Source organism: Leptopilina boulardi, unplaced genomic scaffold, assembly GCF_019393585.1.
Source record: "Leptopilina boulardi isolate dan_hultmark-lab unplaced genomic scaffold, ZJU_Lbou_2.1 LbouV2_214, whole genome shotgun sequence".
Lineage (NCBI taxonomy): Eukaryota > Metazoa > Arthropoda > Insecta > Hymenoptera > Figitidae > Leptopilina > Leptopilina boulardi.
In genome coordinates, this window is record NW_026137768.1 from 2,684,035 (window position 1) to 2,711,972 (window position 27,938).

Below are 27,938 nucleotides of genomic sequence, written 5' to 3' on the forward strand. Positions count from 1 at the left end.
AATTACTTACACATAAACTAATCAACTGACACTACTATAGATTTTACAGTGTCGCGACGAGACCGAGAATTATGATCTACAAAATGCATGCATTGATTGGCATTCGTATAAGCACAGTCAGATAGCGCCACATACACCAAAAATAAAGATGTTCACTATTGGGTCAAAAAAAAAGACCCCTATATTGTTTTAAAGTGTCGTCTATTTCGTCTAATGCTCTGTTAATACACTGAAGATCAATTTTGATTCAAATAATCAGTTACTTGACTATTACTAAATAAATATTTCGGTTTTAACGCAATCAAAAATTTAAAAAAATTTTAAATTTAAAACAATTTCAGAAGATTGAGTTATACACTTCGGAAAAAAATTATATGTTGACTTAAAATCTTTTGTTAAATAATTTTTTTTACATTTTGACTTTTTTCTTTCATAACAGACAAAATCAGATTTAAGGTAAATTCATAATCACAACACTTGAAAATTATTAATTATAAACGTAATTTTTTGGTTTGACAAGCTTTTAACAGGATTTTACAAACTTGATGACATCGCATCTTCAATATTTGCCCAAGTTCCTAAGCACTATATATATACATGTAGAAGAATTTGGCCGTTTACACTTCGATTAACGCACTTCCTGGTTATAATCAATATATTTGTACGAAATTACTTTTTACAAAAACCATGAGAGCAAGAGAGATACATGGATATTACTGTCTTTTTCACTTTTATTATTTTCTGCTTTACATTTCCGTGTGATTTTTCCCTTATGTTTTATAATGTTTTCGTTGTATTATGGTAACATGTAAGAAGCAATATATTGTGAACACAAACAGTTATAAATACACTTTTCATATTTTAATCCATTTTGGTATGCCTAGGCATTAAGGAAGTCACCTGAAGAGCATCCGGCAAATAGAAAAATAAGATTTTGTGCATGAGTGTCTCACAATATATTTAAAAAAATATGCCACAAAGAGAGAAGTGGAAAGGTTTTGTCATCAAAAATTTTTATTTTTTATTTTAATGTTATTACAATACATTAAAAAACTTTGTCAAAAATTAACTAACTATGACTGTCAATATTATACAATATAAATTTAAACTGCAGTTTTCAAAAGCGAATATTTCAAATTTTCAATTCAAAACATAAACACTGATTTACAAACAAACACTCAAAGCTAACGCAAAATTAATAGTGCTTTAAATTGGAAATCTAAACGTCTAACCAATATTAATATATTTTCAAAATTTTATTTTAAATCATTTATTTATTTTATTTATTTAACTAAAATATACGGGCTATAGTCTATAATCATTAAAAACTATTATTTCTATTTTTATTAATATTCTTATTATTACATTGTAATAATATTAAAATAAAAAATACAAATTTTTGATGACAAAACCTTTCCAGTTCTTGCTTTTTGTCATATTTTTTTAAATATATTGTGAGACACTCATCCATAAAATCTCATTTTTCTATTTGCCAGATGCTTTTCTGGTGACTTCCTTAATGCCTAGGCAATAAGCTAAATGACTAATTGATTTCAAACAAATAGAAAAATAAACATCTTTTAACAATCATTTTTCTTGTTGCCGCCATTTAGATTAATGCCTAGGAATTAAGCTAAATAACAGATTTTTCTAAAAGCCTATAGGCATTTAGAATATAATACGACATATACACCCGGGATGAAAAATGTAGGTATTCCAAAAGTAAACTAGTGTCACATAGTATTCGAATAAGTATTTCTCCGTGCCAAAACGTAGACTGTGGAATACTTTGAGAAAAGTTACTAAAGTAAACTGATGGTATACTAAGATTTACCACATAGAGAGGAGAGTATACCGTTCGTATACACCCTGGCGGATTCGATTTGCGTAATGTCTACTTAACTAAGCGGACTTTAGGTAGACATTAGGTAGACATGTAAAAAAACGTATAAAAAAGCTATTAATCGACTTATTATGATAAAAAAAAGTTGATAAAAGGGTAAATGAATGTTTATAGAGTAAATTCGTACAAAATTTGTAATTAATAAAGCAATAAATAATTAATAATGAATGGAAATGTGCGCGAGGTACCTGATCAGTTCAGCTGTACAATTATTTTCGTGCTATTTTCATGAAAAGAATATAAATTAACTGCAAAAACAATTGATATTTATAAAAAAGTGTAAAATTGATTTAATTTTATTGTTTGCAATACGAATTATTAAATAATAATTAAGTTTTTATCAAATGTGAATAGTGTTGTGAAAACCTGTGAAAACTAATGAGTTACTATATTACCGATCGCATATGAGAGATGGCGCCACCAGTTTTTACAATACAGTGCGAGCATGTTTTCTTCCAAGCTTTTGCTTTGAAAGAAAATAAAAAGTGAATTTTAAAATGCAGAATAAAGTTATACAAATAATTGTTGATTTCATAATTGTTTCTCGTCCAAAATTACGGACATGATTGCAGCTTTTTTGTTACACTCATCGAGAACTTTTTATTATCATATGCGATCGGTAATGTAGTAACTCATTAGTTTTCACAGGTTTTCACAACACTATTCACATTTGATAAAAACTTAATTATTATTTAATAATTCGTATTGCAAACAATAAAATTAAATCAATTTTACACTTTTTTATAAATATCAATTGTTTTTGCAGTTAATTTATATTCTTTTCATGAAAATAGCACGAAAATAATTGTACAGCTGAACTGATCAGGTACCTCGCGCACATTTCCATTCATTATTAATTATTTATTGCTTTATTAATTACAAATTTTGTACGAATTTACTCTATAAACATTTATTTACCCTTTTATCAACTTTTTTTTATCATAATAAGTCGATTAATAGCTTTTTTATACGTTTTTTTACATGTCTACCTAATGTCTACCTAAAGTCCGCTTAGTTAAGTAGACATTACGCAAATCGAATCCGCCAGGGCATTGGGATATTATATAAATTTTTCCAAATTATCTTGTAATGAACTCCAACTATAGAGTTCTAATATAGACAAAAATTATTCTTAATAACAAATGTGAATAAAAATAAATAATATTAAATGATAATTAATTTATTCATTGAATATTTTTTGATACATATATAAACACCAAATATACACAAAAAATTTTTCTTAAATAACATAGTTATACATAGTATGTAATACTTAATTAATTAATGTACAAGTTGAATAAATAAATAGATAAACATAAAGAAAAATAACTATCTGAATTAAATATTTAAAGCGATAAGTAATATGGTAAGTATATCATTTATAAAACTCATAATTCCGTACCTGAAAAAAGTGTCAATTTTAAGTTGCATTCTAATCTTTAGTTGCATTTATAATATTAATATTATATTATAATATTTAATAAAATATAAATTTCTGGTTAAGTAAATAAAAAATATATGAAAAACTTACTTGATTTGCTTATAATTTTTTCAGCATATGATTTCGTACCATTCGATGGGTAATTTGTCATTAATGAATTGTGTCACTTAGTGCAGGATTTTTTTAGTTAAAGAATTATCTTACACTTCAAATTGTTTCGTTTAATAAAAAACTTTAAATATTACATTAAAATAATAATTAATAAATAAATAAACAAATAAATTAAAAATTCTTTTTACTTCTGCCATTTATGTGTTGTATCACCAATTAAGTATCCAAAAATTCAGAGACTGCAGTATTTTATTTACTCCGGAAGATGTTCATATTTTTAAGAGACTTCTGAAGACCTTCGAGATTATTCTGAATACTTTGGTATACTTACAAAACTAAGATGATCCATTTGAAGATTCAGTTTAGTTTACTCAGTGTACTTTCATATGCGTTTCGAATATTACGGAAGACGTTCAGGTATACATTGGAGATTATGTATACAAGTTAGAATACTATTTGGTATACTCTATATACTTTCAATACCGTTTGGAATACTATTTCGAATATTCCGATTACTATGTGTATACTTATTCGAATACTATTAATTTTATCCCGGGCATATGTTATCTATATGGCAATATAAGATATTGTGTGATAGGAAATTATTAATTGCATTAATTGACAACACATGAAACATATTTATTAACTGCAATGTTTAAATTTTGTCCATTTATAAATATTATTAAATTGTTGATAATAATTATTTGAAACATAAAAATAATTAAAAATTTTCAAGTGTTGTGATCATGAATAATATACTTACTTTAAATCTGCACTGAAAAAAATTCCTAACCCCCGTATACCGGAATTGACTAATTTGCCTGGTTATGAGAGGAACCCACTAGGCAATCTTGGTCAATGTTGATTTCGACAATTAGTTGGAATGACTAGGGAAGCTTATCAGAATAACCAGGTATCTTAGTTACATTGGCTAGAATCACTTTGACTAATTAAACTTTAGCAAAATTGACTATAGATACATGTCATATTAACCAAATATCTTATTTAATATAACTAGGAAACAAGGGGTCAATTCTACTAAATCGACTTTGACAATATTAACCAAGCTATAACTGAATTGACTAGGATGCTGGGTTACGCTGACTAGATTTAAAGTTGCTATGGTTAATAGTCATTAATGCGAAGCAAATTTTTTTCAGTGTGCTATGAATAACATAAATGAAGGTTACTGTATATTTCACTTTTTCCAAACCCAATTAATATGCTAAAGGAAAAAACGCAAAACGAAGAAGTTGAATTATTGACTAGTAAGTTAGCAACAAGTATCAATTTATATTATAACATTTGTAATTAGTTTATCTTATTTATAAATTAAATTTAAACTATAGTATGTAGGTATATCAATTATCAGATTAATATGTTATATTTTCCCTGTGGGAAATTTACCATTGACAAAAGAGTGTCCCAATATTGGACAATCATTGGTCCTATAATGGCCCAATGGTTACCATTGACAATTTCCCACTGGGTTCATCTACTTTTAATTTTTTTTCCATACAATTTTATGGAAAAATTACCATTCACTTTATTAATATTACCCATACACTCTAAATCTGAATCAGTGAAAATTTCACTGAATTCAAATCAGTGGCTCAGTTTTCTTTAATTCACCAGTGGAATTTCACTGGGAATCAGTAAAAACCACTGATTCTCAGTGAAATTCGACTGGTGAATTAAGGAAAACTGATGAGCCACTGATTTGAATTTAATGAAATTGTCACTGATTCAAATTTAGAGTGTACATTGTATGGTTTTTTCCCCATACAATTGTTGGGGAAAATTACCATCGTATGTATATTAAGTTTCCTATATATACACTATGTATGGGTTTTTTCCCATACAAATGTATAGGGCAAAATTACCATTGTGTACATTAATTTTCCCATACACTTTATGAATTTTTTCCCATACAATTGTGTTAGAATATTAACTTAATACAGAGAATACCCAAGTAGAAATATCCGTAGCTCGCCGTAATTAAACACCGGCATGGTACTGATCCAATACTGGCTGTTGGTATTGACTTTCAGTACTGGCAGTGTACTGACTAATACACCGAATCAGTACTATGTCGGAGGTAAAAAAATATTAAAACCAGTACTGGCAGTACACTGTCATTCACACCGAATCAGTACTATGTCGGTGATAAAAAACATTAAATGAAAAAGTCTTTAAATTATTCCAATAGGTAGAAAACGATGATTTTTTATTTAAAAAAATGTATATTAATTTCTTTCGAATACTTTCCCTCAAAATTTTGGATGTAATTGTAATGTATTATTATATACCTATATAAAATATATTTATGTTTTTTTAGTTATTTTAGTACTCATTGAAATATGTGCATTAAGTTATTTATCATGCATACAATAACAATAAGTTGAGAATTTTTTTCTAATAGTTTTAAAAATAAAGCAAATGTAATTTTTTCACTGTAATTTTTAAATATTATTAATAATTAAATATTAAATTTAAAATTTTTTTTACCATTCATATTTTACAGTCGTCTTTTATTAACTTATTTTTAATTATGTAATTCATCAATCATTTTTGTCTGTTTTAATATTATTTACGGTAAAAATAATTTATTAAAAATTTTTATCTGAAATTGATATCCAGTTTTATTTCATTAAATCTTTGTAAAAATTGAAAAAATTTTGTGAGTTTAAAAAATTTAAGAATAAATTCATTTTATTTTCGTGATCAATAGATAATACAAACTTTGAAATCAAAACTTTTGTATTAGGTGAACTACTTCAAGTCAGCACTTCAAGCCAGCGCGGCTGTGCGGTATGCGTATCTGACTTGCGTTCTAAGGGTTTAGGGTTCGATGCCCCATGCGTGCGAGATTTTTCGTTCTTAGTTTAAGTGTTATAAGTACAATATTTGTTCATGTGTAATATCAATTATTAAATAATTATTAAATTAAGTATAAGTGCAAAGTAAAAAAAATTAAATATTATGAATTTAAAAAAATGAAAAAATTTACAACACAAATTATTTTTTGTAAAATAATTTATTAAAAATAAAATAATTTAATTAATATAAATGATAATTATTATTTTAATTATTTATTGTTAATAATATTTTATATATTCTAAATAACATTAACTATTATTGGCTTCACATTACCACATTACATTACTACACATTACGGCAGTCAGTACTGTTATACTGACTGGCAGTGTTGGGTCAGTACTATGCCAGTGGCACATTTCTACTTGGGTATACGCGACAAGACTGGATAGAAAAATAAAATGTACACAAGGAATTTTGACATGAAAAATATAGTATAGGCTTTATTTTGACAACGGATAAACGAAGACTGGCTTCAAATTACCTGAGTACAGACCATAGGAACTTCGTTCGGGGATGTACATGAAGTGGGGAGGTCATAAACGGACCCTTACAACTTTTCTTAAATTTCACTATTTGTACATAGAAAATAAATATGTCGCAAATATAGTTGTAGTTCCAACAAATTGTCTGGAAAAAATCTACTACTGGTATGGGTTAATTACGTCCAATACGCATGTATGGAAAATTTACCATAAAATTTTTTTATGAAATGCAGTAAAGTTAAATATATTCGATAAATATTGTTATTAAAATTTTAAATTTATTTTATTTAAATGAACAAAAATTTACGAAAGAAAAAATATGTAGCTTTGAAATTTTTGAAGTTATCCCAAAATTCCAATCTCAATCTCTCCTCGGAAAATAACTTTTTCCGCATGCTCTCCTCTATGACATAAAGGTCTTATTTTTAAAATTCTTTCTTCTAATAACAAAAATTACGTAATTATAAAAAAAATTTATTATCAATATTTTCTTTTATATCATATAAAATTTTTGCTGTAAAAATCAAGTATATGTTCTACCATACAAAGTAAAAAGATTTGCATAAGCAACAATATACCAACATTGTTTACGCTTTTTTTACTTTGAACCGAAGTATTTTCGGAGAAGCTGCACTAGTTCTTCATTCAACATTTTTCAATAATAATTAATATTTACTTATACTATAATATACCACGGACTTGCTAATTCTTAGCTAAGGCAGCTAAGGATTAAAACTAATACTTTTCATCAAATTTAGCAAATATCTAATAGCTGCAATAGCAAATAGCTTGCTGTATCATCTAAATTGTTAGCACAACCATTAATTGATTGCAGATAATGCTTATTTGCTGCTACAGCTAAAAGAGTTTGCTATTAGGATATAGCGAATTTTTAGCTCTGGTAGCTACCCGAATAAAAATTAAAGTCGCCATTATATAGGACCTATGACGGTTGGCCTACCTGGCGACATAGGCCTGCGACTTTTTTTTGACATACTGTCTACATAGAAATGTAACGCTTGGCTACATACGGTGTACATAGGCCACGAGATGTAGGACCTATGTAGGACTTTTATACTAGCTTGTATATAGGCCAGATGATGTAGGATCTACACAAGAATGTAACGCTTGGCTACATCCAATCTACGTAGGCTAACATACGTAGAGCCTACATTGAAAGGCATATTTTCATTAATTAATAATTAAATTATTATTTAAAAAATCAGGAAAATTAGTAGTTTATTTCAATATAATCTAAACAATATAAATTCAATAAAAAAAAAGTACCTTTCATATTTTTGCGGGATTTTCCTATACAATGGTAGGTGAGATTTGAGCCCTCTACTCTATAGTGTTGTGTGTGCAATTGGGTCTGGGGAGGGGAGCCTACAACCATTGGGAGCGGCGCCTTAACGCGCTCGACCAAGGGAGGCTATGAAGGTTCCGTACAAAGTTAAGAAATAAGTGGAGTAGCGTAGATGTTCTCTTACAAAGCAACGCAGTAGAACTATTATAAGTATAGCGCTATATAGTCACAATAAAATACAGCAAGTACACAAGTACTTTATATTGAATTAATATTGATTTATATTAAAAATGGATAACAAAATTTTATATTAGTATTATTTGTTTACAAATAAAATAATTATTATGCATTAAAAATTATGACAATTATATAATGTCATTATGAAACAAAAATCTTGTTTTTAACGTATAATTATTATTTTAAATAATATTAAAACGTAAAATGACTTAAATGTTCAATAATATCAAACATGCAGAGTATCAATTTGTAATTTTTAATAAATCCAAATTTAATAAATTAATAATAATAATAAAATAATAATAATAAATTAATAATTTAATAAATAAATAATAAATTTAATAAATAATTTTTAATATAATTTGAAATTTTAAAATAAGTGACTCAAAAATATTTCTAATATAAGCACCTATATAAAAAGACCTATTCTACATAAAATATGTTATGTCCTACGACCTACATTGAATGACCTGCAGGAAAACAATCTCAATCCTATGTCATGTGTCTTATAAAAATCCTACATAAACAAGCCTGCGTACATGCTATGTAGTTATTACATTTTAAGGCCTATATAGAAATGCAGATATTTTTTCTACATAGAATGTATGTTAAAAGGCCTATACAGATCCTACATCGAAAGGCCTAAATAAATTCTACATAGTTTTGATATCAAATGGCCTACGTAGAAAGGCCTATGCATTTCAAACCTAGAATGTATGTTAGAAAGCCTATGTAGAATCTACATCAAAAGGCCTACATAATTTCTACATAGTTTTGATATCACATGGCCTATGTAGAAAGGCCTATGCATTTATTATCTAGAATGTATGTCAAAAAGCCTATGTAGAATCTACATCAAAAGGCCTACATAAATTCTACATAGTTTTGATATCAAATGGCCTATGTAGAAAAGCCTATGCATTTATTATGTAGAATGTATGTCAAAAGGCCTATGTAGAATCTACATCAAAAGGCCTACATAAATTCTACATAGTTTTGATATCAAATGGCCTATGTAGAAAGGCCTATGCATTTATTATGTAGAATGTATGTCAAAAGGCCTATGTAGAATCTACATCAAAAGGTTACATAGATTCTACATAGGTTTGAAATCAAATGACCTATATAGAAAGGCCTATATATTCCCTACCTAGACTGTATATCAAAAGGCCTATGTAGATGGCCGTCTTAAATTCTATACAGATGCGATGTAAGATTTACATCTGCCGTCTTAAATTTTTATTCGGGTAATATTCAGCTGCCACAGCAAAACATGTTAGCTATGGAAGCTAACTATCTTGCTGTTGCTATCCATATAATAACAATTGAGGTTAGCTAAATTAACTAAATTTTTGCTAATATATAGCTAACTATTTTTCTCCATATGTATGTTTCAGTCACACAAAACAGTTTCAAATATGGGGACTTGAAATAATTATAAAAATTGTAAATCAAAATGAGACACTTGTTTTTGGTAGTGTTATATCCAAAGTATTCTTAAATTAATATAATTATTCCCTGTACTTGTTAACTATAGTCATCGCAATAATTTTTCTTGAAAATTTGGAAACAAGTCAAGAGGAGAGTTTCGTATAATTGAAAGCGGATGTCAGCATATGACCATTTCGGCCACTACTGTATTCATACAGTTTGCTGGTATCCCACAAAGAAGGGTTGGTCCATGGCAGTGCCAGTATGTTGAGATCGCCACTAAATCGGACTGGTCGTGCACTTTTAATTGACAGGAATGTTTAGCGGTAATGAACGCCTTGGATATATATAAGAAGTGGACATGAGGTAAAGAGTAGAGGTGGAAAAGCAAGAGAGGGAGAGAGAAAGAGAGAGAGAGAGAATTAGAGAATGAAGCAGCCAAACAAGAGGGACAAGAGGAGTAGAGAAAAGAAAGGGACAAGTGGACAGAAGAGAAAGAGCCCGGAACAGACAGAACCAGATAGAGACACGACGACGGAGCATAAACATCGTCAAAGGGGCTGGGGCCGCGACCGCGCGTTCCTCTTCTCGGGCGTGGCCTTGAGGAACGTACAAACGGCCGCCACTTCAAAGAGGGGGTATTCTATGACGCTATAGATCACTCCAACTCCGCCCAACCAAGTTCTCGTGGGCGGTACGACATCACGCAGGTCGTCTCCTAGCTCCACCACCCGGTGGCTTTCGAACTTCAACGCGGTGCGAGTAAACACGACTCTTACCGAAGTTAAGGACTTTGAAATCGCGCCAAAATTATGTAGTCCTATCATTCATTTTTATACTTTCACAACCTACGATTTTAAATACTTTGTTTAAAATACTCAATTAAAGTATTATTTTCTAGAAAACATTTTCCTTTCTGTCAGCTTGTCTTTTATTCATTTATTCCAAAAATTAATCTCTACTTTATGCAGGCGTTTCCACCTGGCTTAAGTTTCTCCCTTTGAGTATAGACATAAGCTACCTTTGAATAAATATATATACTACTATGTATACTAATTTTTTTTTTACTAATTTTTGAGAAAAATTAATAAAAGATAAGACGACGAAAAAAAAATATTTTTTCTGAATGCACTGATATTCCATATTACAACTAAAATACTTATTAACATGTTTACTATTCCATAAATATAAATTTTAAAGACTTGTAATAATTAATAATAATTAAATGTTAATAAAAACCTGTGTAACAATAAAAATAACAAATTAAATATCCTCTCGATTTGAATTAGTGAAAAGTGAGTTCACATTAGTAAGAATTTTTACTAATTTTTAGTAAACTACTGATTTAGTAGTTTTAAATTTTTTTTACTAAAGTTTCAGTAAAAAGTGACTAAAAATTAGTGAAATTTTTTACTAATTTAAATTAGTAGGTCACTATTCACTAATTCAGATTGAGAGAATCAATATAGAAGAAACAATAATTACTATTACTACTATTAATTAATTAATAATTACTATTAATATTACTACTAATGTCAACATATTAATTTAAAAGTATCAAATTGATATAAAAATTTGTAACAATTTGATATTTTCCTTATCAATATCATACTTTTAAATTAGTGTAAATTAACAGAAAACCATTAACAGTTTATAAAATTAAATAAAAATATAATTTATAAAAATAATTTAATAACATAATGTAATGAATAGCAAATTAAAAATGTCAAAATAATATACAAAAATATTAATTAAAACAAATCTAAAAACAATAATACAAATAGTAACAATAAAAATATTAATAAAAATTAAGTATAACGTAATGTTTATAAAAAATAATAAATCTTTGAATATTTATAACAATTCTTTAATTATTGTTTTAATTTAATATTTAGGGTATACATTCTAAATTAACATTTTTTTAATATAATAATAACATATAGTTTAAAAAAACATAAATGTATTAAATTATAAATTTTCGCATTCATCAATGTAAGTTTTGTATATACGAATATGGCGAGGGAACATAGAAAGTTACCTAAACTTCTCATAAATTCTCAAGAACATTTCCTATTTGCCTTATATTCTTAAAACCTCGATTTAAAACAAAACAATAGAATATACTGTTTCAACAAATAAAGTATTACCTGATTTTATTGAAATACACATGAAATATCATTGAAAATAGAAGAAAAATAGATTCTCATTGATATCTCAATTTTGAGGTTAGGTATTTGTTTTTCTTAATTTACAGAAAAAACTTATTGCCTGCAATGTTGCATTTACGACTGCAGAAAGTTGAAACACTTAATAATGGAATAAAGTACTTACTAACATAGAAGGTCTTCAAAGAACAAGATGTAGTTTATTGGAAATGAGAAATTCACGAGTATCGTTTCGTTCGACTGTAGTACCAACTACGTCCGCTAAGTTTCAGCGCCCCCCTTCCCAGGAGGCGTCGTGCATTGGGAGGAAGCATTTCACATCTCCCCCCCTCTTGATTTCTCTCTTAAACTCCAGGATTTGAGTCCCGCCTCCTTTCCATGCACGGTTGTTCTTATGGAGTTTAATCTGACCTGATGGGCCTTTTGAGTTTGGGTCCAGTAGCAAAAGTTCCTTCTTCATGGTTTTATATATCCCTGCGGATACTCTTTTAATTAACAACTTATATGAAAAGTGTATTCCAAGTGTCTTTATTTCACAATTTTTTAATTTCAAACTTTTATCTTTACTTTTCATTTATGTCGTCTTGTTACATATTTTTGATTTTTTACTTGTTCCATTTTTTTTTATTTATTATATTATTCATAATATAATTCATCATATTATTTATAATATAATTCATTATATTATTTATAATTTCCATTTTTAAATAACATTATTATCCCTGTTAAAAAAATGTTTTCTTATTTTTCCTTTTTAATTAAAATTTTTAGAATATATTTTACCTTAATAAAAATTATGGTTGAAACAAATATTTACTTTTTGTCGAGAATTTTTTATTCGTTCAAAAAAAAATTCATAATATATACTATATACGAATAGTTTGAGTTTAGATTTTCTGGATAATTCTATCTATCAAATTCATTATTTTTTAGTAAATTTATTTTTCAGTTTTGTTTTATAAAACAGAAAAATGGGATATAAATGTTCGACTGGGATACGGGGTCAATATCGTTGAGGTTAATATTTAGAAAGGTATACTCACAATTTATCATATGAGGAATCCTTTAATCAAAATCAGATGTTTCATTCAATATTATATTCCATGTGGAATTCCTTTTTTTAAAAAAGGAATGTTTTTTTAAAACCTATTTTCTATGGTGACTGGATAAGTTCAATTAATATGTTAAGCACAATAATAATTTTAAGAAATATAGTCAAATCCAATGTCATTAAAAAATAAATGAATAACACACAGTGTCAAATACGTGAATAATTTATTATTTACACAATTAATTTAAAAGTATCAAATTGATACCAAAAAGGATCAAATTGATGTAAAAATTTGGATCAATTTCATACGTTTAGTATTAATTTTTGTTTCTTTCATGTTGAATATGTATAAACTCCGCAATTAAATATTCTTAAAAATTTTAATAATTAGATTACTTCTTTGAATCATCTCTCCATTAATTAAATTATATTGCTGATTATATAGATAAAAGATTAAGACTCGAAAATTTTATTTTCTTTGCATTTTCAGAAATGCACAATCTTGATTTATTATTATTATTATTATTATTATATTATAATACTATAACATATTATATTACACTAATATAATTATTATTATAATAAAATTATATAAAAATATAATTGCATTTTAATTTTATTATTATTAGTCAGATTATGCGGACAATCAATTGGGTTTGTGCATTTTATAAAAAGAGAAAAAAAAATTTTGTAAAGGTGTAAATACTGATGTTTACAATTTATGTTGTTCCGTTTAAAAACAATAAAATCAAAACTTTGTTAAATTATATTTAATTGCTACACTTAGAAAAACAATTCTTAATTTAAATATAGAAATTTGTTGAATGATTTTACTTATTTTATAACACAATTCGTAAGTTTTATTTTAATATATGAAAAATGTCTTTTTTAAAAATATTATTTGTTTGAATAAAAATTATAATATGTTTGATTTAAACATAAGGATTAGTTTAGAATGGGAGCATGTAAATTTTCACTGGAATTTCAGTAGAACGTCTAAAATATACAATTTTGACACCTGCTTCACCCTGCTTTTCTATCTATTCTATATAGTTCCTCAACATGTATCGAAAAAAAGCTATATTTATTATATCAATAAAATTTTTATTCTTAATCTAAAAAATTATTTTTCATGTATGGAATATTCAAACTTTAAATTAAAGAAAATTTATGTTTAAATAAAATATATTTTATCAACAAAAATGTATTTCTGAAGTAATGTTAAATATGTTTGTCTGTATAGCAAAGATATACTAAGTTTGAATTAAACATAATATGATTAAACTTAAAATGTTGTTTTCTCTTATAATCGTAATAGTTTTAAATAGTCGAATCGTAATTAATTAATCTTGTGAATTAAACTCATTTAAATTTTCAAGCGATCAAAAGTCAAAATGAATTTGCATTTTAAAATTATTTTTTTTAAGAAAGATTTTCTTTGAAAGAAACTGTAGGAGCAAAGAAATAATCTCCTGCGGTACTGACAGAATTATATGATCAGCTGATGTTACTGACAAACGGTAGAGTGTAAGTCAAGCATACCAAATGGCGCTCCACACATATGAAGACAACAAATAAAATTTGTAAATTCTGAATTTCGAAAAGACAAACATTTTCTCTAAATAATTTAGTTTTTTCTAATTTTCCAGAGTCAAAAATCGAAAGAATGTAATTACTTTTTCATAGCAAAAACAAGTGTGTCTCATTGTGAGATGACATTTTGCTTCCATATATTTGAGATATTTAAACTGTTTTGTGTTCATATAAATATTTGACTTTTACATCTTAATTAATTAATTAATTAATCATTTATTTATCATCAAAGATATTTAAAAAGTGGACAAATTAAACTGTAAAATATATATTTTTATAAAGGAATTAAGTCAATCCCTTCTTATTATTTTCAAGTGTCACCGACACAAACCTTTATTTAAAATAGCCTGCTATGTAAAAGGTCACTGTATGTATGTGTTAATCATCGTCACTTATATCTCGTCGAACTTTGTTTACGATTTTGTCATCTCAGATAATTTGGATTTGCATCATAATCCTAAAGTAACTTTTTATGCATCTTTGCCCGATTTTAATCAAGCTATTTGTTACATACAACAACAAAATGGCGCTAATGTATACAAAAATTTGTTATATAGGGAGGAGGGGGTTTAAATTTCAAAGAAAAAGCTTTACGTAATTAAAGTACATATGGACCCCTACACTTTTCTGTCTTTTTCTAATACTCGTGTTGTCATGGTAACACGTGCGTTAGAAAAGGACAAAAAAGTGTAAACCTATCTGACCACGAGTGTATCTCACATTAACCGCTCATTTTGAAATGCGATATATGTTTTGAGTATCTGTTTCAATACCCAAGGTTGGGTTCTATTGTCTCTACTCGTCATTTGTCATAGTTCTCAACTATCGCACCCTGCCCTAGTAAAAACTTAGTAACTTTATAGTAACTTTTAATTTTAACAATAAAGTTATTAAATTTTCACTAGAGCAGAGTGCGGTAGTTGAGGAGAATTATGACAAATGGCGAGTGGGGACTATGAAAAGCAACCAATACCGTCAAACCGGAAGGTCAGGGTACGGCTACAGCTCAGCTATTTAAGTACGGTCGTCATGGTAACGTATAAGAGTGAGCGAAATAAGAACATTTTTTATTTCTCTCACTCTTATACGTTACCATGACGACTCTGAGTAATCTAATAGTGTTTCAAAATGGGACACAAAGTGTAATCAAATATCTCTTAAGTAACTTGTTTTGTAAAATACATTTTTAAGATGAATCTGTGAAGTTTTGAAAAAAATTGAAAATTCCAATTGAAGTAAAGAAAAAAAATTTTGTGCCAAATGAAAAAAAAAAAATTGAAAAAGAATGCACTTTTATCTTCTATATTTTCACTTCCAGTTGAAAGTTAAGAAAGTCTGCAGGTTCCGACGGTCGCGCGCTCTTCCCGCTCATTCACTCGTGGGCTTTCCTCCCCTTGGCGTCTCACCGCAAAGCTCCCTTTCTCACCAAGTGGACGTGGTTCTTCTCCATCGCGAGACACTCTTTCACGCGCGCGGGGAGGAAAAGAGGGATATATAGAGCGAGTACAAGAATCGCGAAGCGAGAGGGAAAATCGAAGACGGAGCAAGTGAGATCGCGAGGATGTGCAAATGCGGGTGGGTGGGAGAGAGAGGGAGTAATCGTTTTCCCCCACTATTTTCGTTTCCGCTGCGACGCCAGACCGTAGTCAGTCAGCGCTGGACCGCCGCCCGCTCGATTTCAAATTTTATGTCGAGTCTTTTTGACTTTGTGATAAATCAACTGGGCTTTCCCGCCCGCAAGTGACAACCGCCAAACTATAAATTTAACTATGTCATATACAATAAAGAAAATTCATTTTTATTCTTCTCTTTAAAATTTCTCTCCAGTGATACGGCTTTAAAATAAACTCGAAAGAAATTAAAACTTTTGTCTTTCGTTTTTTTTTACAATTTTTATATTTTTCACCCTTCTTATTTTGTCCTTCTTGAGTGATTGTCCCGTGTCTCTGAAAAGACATTTGAACACTTTTTTTTGGATTCGACTATCAAATTCCATGACTAAATTCCTCAACGTGGATTATATGCAAGTGGAAAAAGGTTAACTATATTTTACCGCCATTTTCGTGTTGATTTAAATTACGAGGAGCGCTTGTTGCATTGAACAGAAAATTAGTTTTTACACTGAAATGAACTTGTGATGTTTAGTGCAGAGAATTCTCCTGGATTTAAATAAAAGCTGAGGAGATTAAGAAATTTTTGTGTCATTTGTTTTTTTTTTAATTGGTGACAAGTTTCGTTTTTGTGATTGTGAATGATAATCATGAGGGTTTTGAGGTTAAATCAATTATTGGTGACGCTAGATAAGTGTTTAATGTGATTATTACCACGATAAAAATAACCTTTTTGTGAAGTTCATTTTTTTCAACAAATATAAAGATAGCAGATTTTATAAGAAAATTGCAAGTCACAGTTGGAGAAGACCTGGAGGCCTCAAGGAAAATCGAGCCCCCCCGCAGGACGCAGATGCCCCGCAGGAAACAGCACGCTCCGCAACGTATGAAATGTAAGTACAATTTTATTTGCATATCTTCTTTTCTCTCGTTGAATAAAATTCAAAACTAAATTTCTCCTTAGCATAATTTATATCCATGTAGAAGAAAATATAAAAAATTGATCGTAACAAATTACCTTTCGATGTTAGATCACACAGTTATCAGCACCAAGTTATAATGTTTAAAAAAAATTTAGGTTGGTAATAAAAAAAAAACAAAAGAACATCTATTTTTAATAAATATATAAACAACTCTAACGGAAATAGAACATTACACGTTGAATAATACAAATAATCACTAATTTAAAATATCTGAAAAGTCGTTGAAAAGACATGGAAACAATAATGCATCTCAAAATATATAAACAGGAGTTAGCGAAACGCTAAAAATCCACGTGATGTTAAAGCATTTGTCTCAGTGTCTTACTTATTGGGATAAAAGAGGTCAGAACAAGCTGGCAAAGCGATTTATAACATATTTTTAAAAAAATTTTGAAGCCAATAAAAGATTAAGGTTGAAAATGAAAGATTTCGGATATAAAAAAGACAGTAGTCGAATTTTTTTCGCAACATATTTAAATGGATTAATTACATAAAGTTAAAAATTTGTTCTTTATATTTTTAAAGTTGTTAGTGTATAGGGTGCTTTTAATGTTCCGGACCCCCTAAAAATTTTTGTTTAATTCCACTTTTTTTGTTTAAAAAATGAGATTAAATAAAATTTTGAAGGGGGTCCGGAACATAAAAATCACCTTGTGTAATCCCAAAATAAATCTTTAATTATGCCAAATCAACTCGTTGCGATGATATAATTAAATACGTATATTTCGCGAAACCGATCAACTAGGATTTTGTTGTCAACGGATTTTGACACTAAATGAGTACAATTCAAACCCTATTTGCCGATTTTTGATTCATTTTAGTAAAACTTATTTTCCTTAGGAGCCTAGTGTGGCTATCCAATATTTTGTTTCTTCAACATTAAAAATTTGACTCTTAATTAATGATTTTAAAAAATTATAAAAAAAATACATTAAACAATATTAAAGTAATGGTAGACAAAGTAAATTTGTAATTTCATCACATTATTATCAACATTAAAAATTCGTTTTATTATAAATATATGCCTACTAAAAATCATATATATCACAAAAAAATCAAACTAAAAATAAAACAAAATTTTCAGAATAAAATTCCACTATAAAGAGGGGCCTACATCAAGGCCGACATGTTTGGACAAAAAGTATAACTTCTTTCATTCATTGACCCTAAAGCCATAAAAATATTCTTACTTATATTTTTATTGTCCAAACACAACTCTCATCAGTTAAATCAGAAAATTATTTTTAATTTATATTTTTCTTTCTTGTTTGCACATAATACAAAGTGATCTTTTAATAATACAAAATGGGTAAATAAAATATTTTTTAAGACTCGTTTTTCTAATTACAAAAGCTAAAACTTTCTTCAAATATATCGTTAACACTTTGGTTGATTTTTGAAAAAAAAAATTTAATAATTTAAATTTTGATTCAAATTTTCATTTTCGGTTTTCTATTCTAATTTAAAAATTGCTATACTGTCTGCGAAAGACCTGTTGTTGAGAACTGAACACCTAAAACTTTTCCGCCTGTTGAATTCAACATCCAAAACTTTTTCATCAGCTTTCAAGTAGTTATTGAAAAACAACCTATATATATATAAACTCAACTTGCATCTCAAATATTATTAAATCTACTATCACAATATTTTCATATGTTATAAACCAAATTTATTATTATAAGAAATAATGTGAATAGGTAAGCCAATTATTATGATAGAGTTTTGTTGGAGTTTCAACGATATTTGTGAAATTTAGTAATATGAATTAAAAATTGTAGGTGGAAAGGGAAAACTAGGTATTTGAGGTACCTGAGCACATTTTGGGTTAAATTGTGCCAATGCAACCCTGCGGTAAATACAAATAAAGTTGCATCCATTTAAATGTAAACTTATTTGTCAGATTTTAAAGTTAAAAAGCATGTTTTAATTCATTGATAAAATCTTACATTATTTGTTGTAATTCTTTCTTTCATTCGTTCTATTCCTAATTTCAATAGTTCTAAGATTCAATAATTTTGTTTAAAAACAAACAAAGTTTTCCTTGCATTTAATATAAAAGAATTTTTTCAAAAATATCTAATCTTAAAATGTCAATATTTCATAGAAATTATGTACTTTTACAGAAAACAAAAAAAGAAGAAGATTCAAATTAGGGTCAAAATGTGTTGGAATTACAACGATAATATGTTATTTTCATATATATAACAAATAAGTTAAAGTAAAATTCAAGGGAAAGGAAAAAGCCAGGTACTTGGAGTACCTAAACACATTTTGGGTGTAGTCGTACTAAATGGGTCCTGCGGTATGCACATTGTACGGTTCATTTCAGATCTATTTCAAGTTTAAAACATAATTTAAGCTCTTCAAGTGCCAATTTTCAATTGTTAAATAAAGTGTTAATCTATTTGATGTAATTTCCCTATTTTTTTTATCTTATACGTGTTATTATTTCCAAATAACCTATCAAGTTTAACAAAATGTATTACAGAAAAAAACACTATAACTCATTTTTTCTATATTCCTAAATACCATAAAAATTTCAACTTTATAATTTCCTTGGATCACAAAATAATGTCAAAAAAATTTCATTAAAAATAATTTTCATTTTCTTAAAAAGATTTTCTTTAGTGATTCGTGATATTGTATCTAATTTTAAATGTTACTCTAATCAAGCGTTAATTATTAAAAAATTTGTATCATTACTTATTTTAAGTCTAAACATCTTATATTATATTAAATTAATAGACATTAAAAATAGTTAAAGTATACAAAAAAATTTCAGGCTAGTGTTATTTAGAATGATTAAAATTGATTTTCTAATCACATTTTTTGTGAGATTAAAAATGAGTGCTAATTAAATAATACTTGAATATATACGTCTATTCATAATTAATCAACAATTTTTCTATTTGTGTATATTGAATATTAATTTATTATTTTTGTAAATATTTTATAAAATATTTTTTAACAAATTAAATTAATTAATAAGTTTATTTGTAACTTTGATATTTTGTACAAAATTAAACAAAAAAGTTGTTATTTAAATTTTTTTTTTCATAAATAAATACATTACAGTCTTGAATAGGAAGATTCCCTAGTAAAATTTTGTGAGCCTTTTTAATGTGCTAATTTCTTCATGACAATCGTGTGAATTATCTGTCACTGATATTGCAAAAGAAATCTGGTTTCTTTATTTCTAAATCAGTTACTGAATCTGAAAAAAGACATTTTTAATTTTTAATTACATAAGACCTATATTAAAAGAAATTGATATACATATATATGTTAATAATTCTTTTAAAAATTAAAATTGATAATTTTTTAAGAATAAAATAATAAAATTTGTGTACCGTTTCCTAGATATAGTGAGGTGTTAATTAAAATTTTTAATCTTTTAAAATCAGTAAATCTGAATAGAATGATATAACAGAAATATTCGCTGCTTTCTAAAAAAAGACAATGTCATAAAAGAGGTATCAATTTAGAACATTTTTCGCGTAAATGACATTCATTTATTTTTGTTTTTATACCTGAATTGATAACTCTCTTGTTCTAAATTGACATTTGTGTTTTGACAGTGTGGGATGTTCCGGGCGCAAAATAAAGTGATGTTGCCAGTTAGGCTTAAAAATATAATTATACTTCACATTATTCTTGTCATAGACTTGTGGAAACTTGAAGTTTGTTATCTAATTACGTCACAGTTGAGGTAATTAAATAATACATTTTTTTTTTGCTTATAATGTTATGTATACAATTTTTCTTTGCCTCAAACATGAAGGATTTTTTACTATAATTTAATTTAATAGCCTACAAAGAGAGTTAGAGCTTATTAATATTATTATTATTAATAATAATAATAGGTAATAATAGTAATTTTTATACAATTGTCGATTTATTACTTAAAAGGTGCTTCGTTAAGTAACATTAGTTGAATTTTTGTTTTTATTTTCATTTTTACCATGTACTTTTTATCCCACGAGGGAATAAGCCATACATGATGCGCGTAAACAAACTAAACTTATTCCTTTAGATATATTCAGTCCAAGCCTATGTTATAACGCCATCTTAGAGAGAAGTTTTGCCGGAAACATTTACGATTTACTTTATACCCACTTGCCTATGAAAACTCGTATACCCAGCTACTATAAATCAGGTCGAAGTCGCGACCACGAATAAATCCAAGAAAGTCGCAAGTTTTCCTCGCACTCTCGTTGAAATTCCAATAAACTAGATCACGTGAATTCAATATATATATATATATATATATGTATATATATATATTGACATTTTAGCATTGTCAGTATTAAGATACATCCTTATTTCTTATCAAAAAATCATTATCCATCAATCGTTTCACTGTAAAAAGAAGGTACTAAATCAGTACTGATTTTAGGTATCAAAATAGAACCAAATAACAATTTAGTACCTAAAGTTGGTATTAAATTAATACCTTTCGTTTTACAGTGTTTCCTCAAAATTTTAAGTTAATAAATATAAACATTGCTCTATCTATTCTCTAAATTTGAATTAGTAAGAAATTATTAAAAATTTTAACTAATTTAAATGAGTGACTAACTTTTTGCTTTTGAATTAATTAAATTTAACTAATAGAAAAAAAATGTTTACCATCTAGTTAAACTTAACTAATACAAAAGCAAAAAATGAGTCACTAATTTAAAGTTAAAATTTTTACTAATTCAGATTTAAAGAATAGATTGATTTTTAATCATTTTCAACAACTAACCTAGAAAATAGTTATGGTAAAAATTAGACCCACAAGAAATAATTTATGGCCTTTCATAATTTATTTCTTCTACGGCTAAATAAATATTTATAAATAAATTTTTATTTAATTCAAATAAAAATTCTATTTATGCAAAAAAATGTATATTTAGACCAATAAATAAGCATTGTTATTTTTATTTCATTCAAATAAATAAAATAAATTAAATTAAAAATTTCTTTGATTTAACATACACTGCAAAAACAAGTGTTTCATTGTAAGACGTTTTGGCCCCATATTTAGACTCTTTTGTTTCGACTCAATTGAAATACATATGTGGCTTATTTTAAAACACTTACATGTTTTCCTCTAAGAAGCGTCATGTGTTACAATCTGATTGTATGACGTCATCAATATTTGACATTTACATCTAAATTGTATTTTTTGTGATTTTCATTCATTAATAATGAAAAAAGTTTTAAAAAATTGACATATTAAACTGTGAAATTAAATTTTTATAGGGGATTAAGTCAATTCCTTCTTAGTATTTTAAATTGACAGCGACATTTGATTTAAAATAGCCTGCTATGTAAAATTATGCGGAGCGATTTCGTAAATATATAATAATTTACATTAAATTTATCATCACTTATCTCGTTTTACTCCTCTATGTCAATCAGTTTATTATTTTACAATTCTTGAAAAATAATTATTTTGCCAGCAAACATAACCTTTAAAAGGAATCTGTTTCGATAATTTGTTTACGATTTTGTCATCTCAGATAATTTGTATTTGCATCATAATTCTGAAGTAACTTTTTATTTGCCCGATTTTGCAGAACACTGTCTTCGTCTCAAATTTTTTATTTTATTGAACATAAAAATAATACTTAAAACAATGACACATGTGAACACATAAACATAACCATAGAAAATCAGAAATGCAACTTGGACAAAGAAATCTATCGCAGCTCACGCGCATGCGTTAAAATACTTCACGTATATCTCACATGATTAAAATCTCATTTTGATTTTTTTCTCATTTTGCAGTGTAATGCATAGAAAATTGTGAGGTATTAAAAGAAGATGCAACACTCATATTTTTAATTGAATTTATCATTAAAATAATAGTGTTATTTTAATACCTCACAATTTTCTGAGTGATTAAAATCTGCGACTGTAGCTCCGTCTATGAGTTTGCATTCTTTCTTCTGATTATGACTTTCTATTAACTTTCTATAGGTATACATATATACTTGCAATCAATATCATACACAATTTCTTAGTGTTCTATACTGTCACCGAAATTTTTCGAATTTTCGACACTTTTTGATATTCGACATTTTTCAAAACATGTTTTTCGTTCTCATCATCAGTTCTTTGAACACTGAGAAAAATGATTTAGCTGTAGCTAATATATATAACAAGTATGCATTAGCTAAAATCAATTAGCTATTTGTGCTAACGATTTAGCTGATGCAGTAAATTATTTGCTATTGCAGCTAATAGATATTTGCTACATTTGATGAAAAGTATTAGCTTTAATCCTTAGCTGCCACAGCTAAAGATTAGCAAGTCCGTGCGTGTAAACCCCGTATCCGTCCGGCATTGCGGCGTGACACCAGTTTTACTTCGCGTCAAAAGGCAGTGATTAAATGCAGTGATATATTAGTAAGTAAATATTAATTATTATTCAAAAATGTTGAATGAAGAACTAGTGCAGCTTCTCCGAAAATGACATGGTGTATATAGAACGTTTTGAAAGTTAGCATAACGAATTCAGTTTCGCACACTTAACCTAAAAATTAAAATTAAATACAATTTGATTGTTAGAACAAAATTTTTATATAAAATAAAATATTAAAAATAAACTTTTTTTAAAATGACGTAATTTTTATTATCAGAAGAAAGAATTTTAAAAATAAAGACCATGTTTTGTTCATATTATTAATAAAATTAATAATTATTTAATAAAATTTTGGAATAACTTGAAAAATTTCATAATTTTTTTTTTGCATGATAATAGTCAAGTAACCGACTATCTGAATAAAATAAATTTTGTTTTCAGTGTAGGTATTTATAAATTATAAAATATTTTGAAACTAGAATATTTTAATTGAAGTAAAAAATATTTACTTAAATAATATATAATACAATGAATTGTTATTTTAGTCATAGGACAAGTTATTTTATTTTCCTGCAATTGGAATAGCTAACACAGCTAATCATTAGTCATTACAGCTAATAATTTGCGCTTGATGTTAGTTACTTTAGCTAAATTTTTAGGTCTCTCAGCTGACAACTATGACCATAGCTATAACAGCATCCAGTTAACATCAGTTAGCAAAAATAGCTAATAAAATTGATACACTGTCACTGTAAAAATAAGTGACTTTACTTGGTATCTTATACAATAAGATATAATATGGAAAAATGGTATCTTCCATCTTAAAAAAGGATATTTTGTAAAGTATCTTATTAATATTTAAGATACTTTTTGCGTTTTAACAAGAATTAAAATATTTCTCCCATCTTAAAATGTAAGTTACTTCGGCAAATTTATTTAAGCAACTTAAATTTAGATATTTGTGGAGTCATAATTAAATATCTTACATAAGAGCCCATAATTAACCTCAAAATTTTTTTCACCAAAAATATGTGAAGCACTTTGGCAAAGATACTATTAACATCTCAAACTAAGATATTTCAAATATCTTATATTAAGATACTTCTTTTTGCAGTGTATCCAAATAATAGGAATTAAAATTAGTCAAAATAGATAAAAATTAGCTATATCAGCTAACTTTTTTTCTCCGTGTACTTTCGCAAGCAGAAATAATGTTTTTAATGAACATCATATATGTATATACAATATATATTTAAGTTTAATTTAGAAATGAGTCCCAAAGCTTCTCATTCTGGACGTAATTTATTAGTTGACACGCCGAGCAATTAACTATCGTACTTATCCTTCGGGCCTCGGTCCAATCAAAGCGCAACTTTTCCAACTACGACTTAGGTTAATTTATTGCCATACTCGCGACAAGTACACTGTATGCGATTACACGCGCTGGGTACTAAAGGCACGAACAAGCATTTTCAAAGATTTGATCTTGAGATTCATATATGTATGCAAAATCAAATCAACTTTCTCATTGTATAGATTAAAAAAACAAAAATTAATTTTTCTTCATTTGAAAAGTATATATTCATTTCATTATATTATACACCATAATTTTTGTGTAAAATTAACAGATTCTTTGATTCACGTCATCTTCAAAATATGATAATTCTGTTTACTTAAATTTTTTATTTTTGATTTATGATAATGAGAGAAACTTTTGAATATTATAGTCTAACTATATATTTATATATAAATGTTTCAATAATTTATATTACGTAAAATTTATTACGCAAAGCATTGTAATATATTTGATGGCATCGGGACAGCAAAGCGGAAATGAATAACTTTTTACAATGAAGTGATGCGACTCGTTAAAAAAAAAATAATATATCGTCGCGGCATTTGACTTTCGATTTGAAATTCAAGAGTTACTCTGCGTACGACCTCGACCCTTTTTCCATAGACCGGAAATGAATACAAAATATCTTTTTCGTGAGAAACGATATAGAGTCATCAGCGAAAGTCGTCGTTGGAAACCTGTAAATAAACTAAGAAGCCCCAAGAGACTCTTAATTTTTTTTGGATTTAATTTACAATGTCCTGCTGAAAGAGCTTCAATAAATATTCTTTTAATAAATCGTGTTTTGTCGATGATTGGCTTTAAACAAAAATCGCTCCATGAATCCCAAAATTGCCTAGCTCGTCTGAATTTTGAGGAAAGTAAAGGTAAAAAAACCCTTTTCGGGTTTAAAAACCCAAATCTTGATCCTAATCCCTGATCTTTATCCTCGTCTTTATCCTAACTTTTTTCAAAATACTGACTTGCTAGGTAATTTTAGAAGTCGGGATCGTGTTCAGTGGACAAAAGTACATTGGAAATGACTCCGATATCGAAAATAAAATAAAAAAATTTTTTTTTGGTGTCTACCCCCACTTTTTTCAAAATACTTTTTTTTATCTTAGGCATAAAAAAGTGTCTTAAAAAGTACACAGTTAAAGCTTTAATTTAAGGCCTTAAGGAAGTCTCTATTAAGTCAGGTTGAAGTAAAATTTTTTTTGAAAATACTTAAAAACACATTTTTGGGGGTCTTTACCCCCAGTTTTTTCAAAATCGTTCATATTTGACAATTTTGATATCGGAGTGCTTTTCAATGTATTTTTGTCCGCTGAACACGATTCCGGGTTTTTAAATTAGCTAGCACGTCAGAATTTTAAGAAAAATGGGGGTAGAACCACAAAATACGTTTTTTTGTCTTTACCCCCACTTTTCTCAAGATCCAGACAATTTTTGGACCCGAGATCGTGTTCAACGAACAAAAATACGTTAAAAACCATTCCAATGTCGAAAATAACAAATTGTTTTTAGTGTTTACCCCCACTATTCTTAAAAAATAAAATTTTAATGACAATCTGCCTCTATTATAATCAGCTCCTGTACCTATTTGTATACATACTATTATTCTCATAAGATAACTTCGGTGCTTTAATTAGAACACTTTAGGAGCAAAAATAATTAGAATCATTAAAAAAAAAAACAAAGAGTTTATAAAATTTGTGAAAAAAAATTCATATGAAGTTAATCTTCTTAAATTGTCATTAGAAAGAAGCTTATGAAATATAAGCAAAAGCGTCATTTTACTCGTGCACATTCGGATAAAATGCCATACCTTTTAAAAGTGGCGTATATTATTTAAGGGACGTATATCCGTTCTGAGCATAGCTGGCGAATAAATCTTTTAATATTGCTTGGCACAACAGCACGAGTCGTACATACGGCACCAAGAATTGCATATTTGGCACTTGATACATCGTTCTCCAGGCTCTGATGAAGAGTAATATTCTCCACGAGTCGACATACCTATCCAGATTTTACCCGAGATGCAACCTAAATGCTTCCTCATACATTATAACCTCCCATCCTATTGATATTTGACCGCTTAACAATTTCAGTTATTATATACACTTTCTGTAAAATCAATTTTAAAAAATAGGTGACAAAAACTGCTTTTCGAACTTTAATTTCTGATAATTAAAATTATTGGAGGACTCAATTTATGTTGCGTATCGAATTGAGTATAAGCGACAAAATTCAAGTTGCTCAAAGTGAACCTAGTAAGAAATTTCAGATTTCTAAGTTGGCATCATTTGCAAAGTGATTTTGAATTAAAATTATTTTTTTCTTTTATTTTAGAAAGATTTTCTTTATCAGTACGAATATTTACTAATTTTTAAGTTAAAAATATGAATTATTATTTATTTTAATAATAATTAATTTCACAAGTTTTTAAATTTAGCGCTCTTTTTTAAGTTGGTAATACCATTCCTGAGCTTTTGGTTGGTTTCCATTGTCCCCACTCGCTATTTATCATAATTCTCGTCAACTACTTCACCCTGTTCTAGTAAAAATTTAGTAACTTTATTGTTAAAATGAAAAGTTACTATGAAGTTACTAACTTTTCACCAGAGCAGGGTGCGGTAGTTGACGAGAATTATCACAAATGGCGAGTGAGGATTTTGGTGAGTGGGGACAATGGAAACTAAAGGTGCTTATATACCTCAAATTTCGATCAGATGAACATTATTTCTGGACCGTGAAAATGCGTGAAAAGTCATTTTCACGGCGGCTATTTTTGAATTGTTTTATACAAAAAATGTTTTTTTAAGAAATATAATATTAAATAATTGTTTTAGTATGTAAGAACACTTTAAAATAATGATAGAGAGATGATTTGATTAAAAAATTTAGCAAATTTTGCTTTAAAACGTTTTCTGCTACAAGAAAGTGTAAAATGACGATGTTTGTGAAATGGTTTGTACAGTGCTTCTTCCTTGTTAGTGTCTCTCAGAGTTTTGTTTATGTTATGTCGGTTCTTTTTAACTTGTAATAAATAATGAG

The 27,938-nt window shown here is 27.6% G+C and overlaps 2 protein-coding genes across 5 annotated transcripts in view; one reads left to right on the forward strand and one right to left on the reverse strand.

Annotated features, from left to right (window-relative positions):
- Positions 1-27,938, reverse strand: part of LOC127279035 (zinc finger protein 160-like) — a 252,806-nt gene that overhangs the window by 91,404 nt on the left and 133,464 nt on the right. Inside the window, exon 1 of one of the 4 annotated variants that reach the window (XM_051301127.1) lies at positions 12,123-12,247. The exons of 2 other annotated variants lie outside the window; for them this stretch is intronic. The gene's annotated coding sequence lies outside the window, so the exon portion shown is untranslated. Of the gene's footprint in view, positions 1-12,122; positions 12,248-27,938 lie in introns of those variants that run through there. One more of the 4 variants, XM_051301128.1, reaches the window with a different exon arrangement.
- LOC127279034 (protein tiptop) overlaps positions 16,262-27,938 on the forward strand; it is a 219,982-nt gene continuing 208,305 nt past the window's right edge. The window contains exon 1 of the mRNA XM_051301119.1: positions 16,262-17,103. The gene's annotated coding sequence lies outside the window, so the exon portion shown is untranslated. The remainder of the gene's footprint in view (positions 17,104-27,938) is intronic.